Source organism: Limulus polyphemus, unplaced genomic scaffold (genome assembly GCF_000517525.1).
Source record: "Limulus polyphemus unplaced genomic scaffold, Limulus_polyphemus-2.1.2 Scaffold1215, whole genome shotgun sequence".
Lineage (NCBI taxonomy): Eukaryota > Metazoa > Arthropoda > Merostomata > Xiphosura > Limulidae > Limulus > Limulus polyphemus.
In genome coordinates, this window is record NW_013666825.1 from 131,950 (window position 1) to 136,969 (window position 5,020).

A 5,020-nucleotide genomic window follows, 5' to 3' on the forward strand; every position below is an offset into this window, starting at 1 on the left:
TAGTTTTGTTTTATCGTAAAACAGACTATTACATGAGGAAAGCGACAGCACATAATACCATTTTTTTCTGTTATTTAATTTCTAGATTATCCTATTTTCTCTAATAATCGAAGGTTTGGAGGTGGCGTTCACATTTTATCAACCAATATAGGTAACGTTCACAGTTTATCAACCAATGGAGGTAACGTTCACAGTTTCTTCGACAATGGAGGTAACGTTCCGAGTTCCTTCTTCCTGTTAGTGGCGATTTCTAAAGTAAACTTATCACCGATTGTATTTTTATAAAAGAGTAGAGACGAAATAAATCGTCTTGCTAAGCGTGTTCTAACGTAACCGAACCAACCTGTCTGACGAAAAAAATGACAACTACTTAAAGCTCTGGATACAACTGTGGTAACCAACAGTGTAACGAACATTTGTGTATGTATTTGACTTATTTTAATATAATGCTTTAAAACAACTGGACTTTGTGTTTTTTTTATAGTTGAAATTTATCACCAATAACTCACAGACACCAACTGTAAATAATACGGCTCATACCTACATAAAACCTAACAGTAATATTACAATAGGTATTTAGTAGTTTCGTATAATGTTAGAGTAAAAGTATGGTAATATAATGTTATATTACAACAGTGATATAATAAAAAAATCTAATTTTTCCATAGAGATATAGTAATATAGTGACTAAGTTGAGCAGTGTTAACATTAAGGGATAGTCTTGTCTAGTTATATACTGGATATATTGGTAATGTTTGATGGACCTTTATGTCTTGTTGTGTATTGGATATTTAGTCGATTGATTTTAACTCTATATCTAATACACAAGTGGACACGACTATCCATTGATTTTAACTCTATATCCAATAGACAACTATACACAAATATTCATTAATATTACTACTATATCCATTACAACCTAGACACAACTAATCATTAATGTTACTACTATATCCAATACACAACTATACACAAATATTCATTAATATTTCTACTATATCCATTACAACCTAGACACAACTAATCATTAATGTTACCACTATATCCAAACTAAAATTAGACACAACTATTCATTAATGTTACCACTATATATTCAATACACAACTAGACAAAAATATCCATCAATTTTACCACTGAAACCGTGTAAACATCATTCATTCACAGCAGTTTTACTAAATACAACTCAAACCGTGTAAATACCGTTCAACCACAGTAGTTTTATTTAACACGACAGGAACCATGTAAGTATCATTCATTCACACCAAATCTACTTACCATAACTTAAACCGTGTAAACATCATTCAGATTTATGAGTTCGGGGGAGGAAAAAGAAACGTTTCACGAAAAGAAGAACGGGATTAAAGGTTTTTGAAATTATGCAACAGACAATCACTTGACTACATACCAACAGCATGTGAACTTTAGCTGTTACAATTTCTGACCATATGGCAACAACATATGGACTTTAACTGTTATTCAGGGATCTGCTACAACAGAGCAAGGAAGATACAAACCGTTATTGAAACCGTCTTAACCTTCGTCGGAACACAGGTAAGTAAGGAGCTTGTAGAACAGCCACTACATCTTTTAAGTCTTATGCACGGAGGCCAGGTCACCAGCAAGGGGTCAAAAGACTTGGGAAGCTCCACTATCTCAGGGTATGATTCACAGACTGCGGGTGGAGCTAAATAACCCAAATAAATACAAGTTAAATATGTATAGAACTTTGTAAGTCGTAAATAAAAAACCTTCGAACTATAAAATATACTAGATGTTATCTTTATCCATAATTACAAACTGTTAATTCCAGTATATCTAATACACAAGTGGACATGACTATTAACTATTATTATTAAACATCTGTAAACACCACGAAAAATCATTAAATATTTGACAAGTCTACATAAGTTTGATTTCTTTGTCCATAATTACACACCATATCCAATACACAACTAGACATAACTATTATTATTAAACATCTGTAAACACCACGAAAAATCATTAAATATTTGACATGTCTACATAAGTTCGATCTGCTGGGTGAAGCAAGTGGAAACGTTCAATCACAACAGTTTTATTTAACAGGTGTCTAGTTGTGTATTGGATATGGTGTGTAATTATGGACAAAGAAATCGAACTTATGTAGACTTGTCAAATATTTAATGATTTTTCGTGGTGTTTACAGATGTTTAAGGAAATCTATCTTTCATATTTTACCTACAAAAGTTACATCAAATTAAACTGAGTTTATTTCTTGTTTACTCGTTCAAAGTTTGATAATAAAATTACTATAGATTCAGTGTTCAATCGTCAACATCCCGCGAAGGATATAAATATTCATTTCATCTAGTCTGTTCACGTTTAGATAATTAGAACGGTCGTTATTTCTATGGCCTTTTACACCTTGCTTTACATTCAATAGGTACTCAAGGCCAAATATTCTGAATCAGGAAGTGAAAAATTTGATTTCCAGAGTCAGGAAACAGTTAATCTTGAGGAACACGAACAGTGTTCGTTTCAATGTAAGGACAAAGCTTCAGACTGTTCGAGCCAAAAGATTTATAAGGAAGACGAGTGCCGTTGCGTTTGTAAAAATCAACATAGATCTGGCAGCTGTCATAAGGACCAAACCTGGGACTCCGAGGTCTGCGAGTGTATATGTAAGAACTATTCTAAGTGTTCGACAGGGCTCTATTTTAACACGCGGACTTGCAGGTAAGACATCTGCACGAATAGAATGAATATTTAGAGTAGAAATATTGAAGCTACAAACATTAGATTTACTACAAAGAATTTCTGAAAATACTTATGAGTGACACAGAGGCACATAAAAATCGAAGTTTACGTGCAAAGTTGTGGTGGTAAAACAGAACAAATCTGAGTATTAGATGTAGTGGTAAAACAAAACAAAGCTGAGGAATAAATGTAGTGGTAAAATAGAACAAAGCTGAGGAATAAATATAATGGAAAAATAACTTTGACTTTCATCAAAGATTAAATGATAAATTAAAACATTAATTGTGATAAATTTCAGACTAAGAATGATTCTGATTTCTCCCTTTTAATGATTTTATTGACATTTATTAACTAATTTTAATTAAGCACCTTAACTGATTACCTGAACCTTCTACAATAGTGGTCATGAAAACGTATATTACCTGAGTGATAATAGATTATTATAAACATGCTTGGTTTAGTACGAAAGTGCTGAGAGATTATTACAAGCATGCTTGGTTTACTACCAGAGTGGTGAGAGATTATTACAAGTATGGCTGGTTTACTATCAGATTGGTGAGAGATTATTATAAACATGGTTGGTTTACTATCAGAGTGGTGAGAGATTATTATTAACATGGTTACTTTACTACCAGAGTGATGGGAGATTATTATAAACATGCTTGGTTTAATACCAGAGTGGTGAGATATTATTATAAACATGCTTGGTTTACTACCAGAGTGGTGAGAGATTATTACAAACATGTTTGGTTTGCTACCAGATTGGTTAGAGAATATTACAAACATGCTTGGTTTACTACCAGAGTCGTGAGAGATTATTATAAACATGCTTGGTTTACTACCAAAGTCGTGAGAGATTATTACAAACATGCATGGTTTACTACCAGACTGGTGAGAGATTATTATAAACATGCTTGGTTTACTACCAAAGTCGCATGTTTGTAATAATCTCTCACCATGGTTTACTACCAGACTGGTGAGAGGTTATTACAAACATACTTGGTTTACTACCAGAGTCGTGAGAGGTTTTTATGAACATGCTTGGTTTACTACCAGATTGGTGAGAGATTATTACAAATATGGTTGGTTTAGTAGCACAGTGGTGATATATTATAACAAATATGGTAGGGTTTGTACCAGAGTGGTGATAAATTATTACAAACAAGCTTGGTTTACTACTAGAGTGGTGAGAGATTATTACAAACATGCTTGGTTTACTACCAGATTGGTGAGAGATTATTATAAGCATGCTTGGTTTACTACCAGATTGGTGAGAGATTAATACAAACATGCTTGGTTTACTATCAGACTGGTGAGAGAATATTACAAACATGCTTGGTTTACCACCAGCATCGTGAGAGATTATTATAGGCATGCTTGGTTTAATACCAGAGTGAAGTGCGTTTTCATGGCAACAATGTATAGAATGAATAGAATCAAGCATCTCAAGTTGTCATGACAGCAATAAATATATATATGTACATTCAAATATATTGATTTAATGGAGCGAGAGCCGTTGTTATGAAAACGATACCCACATTTATCAGGATTGCCGATACACTAAAGACATGTTTTTACAGCTGCGTTGAATTTTGAAAGAAATTCACTGAAACGAATAAAATGACGTTTTTAGGATCTTTTGTTTATATATCCTTTCAAATACTATAACTGTGTAAACCTGTTTTAATGAAGCTTACGATATCTTTAATGTTTTCTTTTGTTTTTTCTTTGACGTAGATGTGACACCGTCAGTTTACTATGAAGTTTTTAACCCTAACTAGACGTCGCTTAGCAGCCCAGTGAGACTTCTTGATTCGAGAGTTAAACTACCTGGTTTTAAAAACTCCTTACATGGTTAATAAACATACAGTTGAGTCATATATATGCTAATTTTATACATATCTTACTATTAATTATGACCAATGCTGTTTATGTTCAATATCAGTCTAGAATACTTGCTACGAGGAACTGTTTCACAAAACGTGAGTTTCAATAAATTATTATAATCTTTTCAGTCACTACCAAATGTTGTTCTATGTTATTTTTTGCTTCGTGGTATATATCTAGAAATAACGTCCCTGACTTTATGACCCAGCCGTTTATTCTGTCAAGGTTTCAAGGTATGTCTGCGGGCTTATACGCCAGAAACGGGGTTTCATCTAGATTTTTTTTGATCGAAGCCAATATAGGCTTACATACGTGGATAAATATTTTTCACAGATTATACACAATGGGCTATCTGTGCTCTGACCACCACGGGTATCTTAATTAAGGAAAAGATTGT

General features: G+C 33.1%; 1 long non-coding RNA gene across 1 annotated transcript; it reads left to right on the forward strand.

Moving 5' to 3' along the window:
- Window positions 1-2,427: 2,427 nt before the first annotated feature.
- LOC111086581 lies at window positions 2,428-4,762 on the forward strand. Its single transcript, XR_002611317.1, has 2 exons — window positions 2,428-2,715; window positions 4,474-4,762. It is a non-coding gene; the product is annotated as an uncharacterized LOC111086581 (long non-coding RNA).
- Window positions 4,763-5,020: the final 258 nt, after the last annotated feature.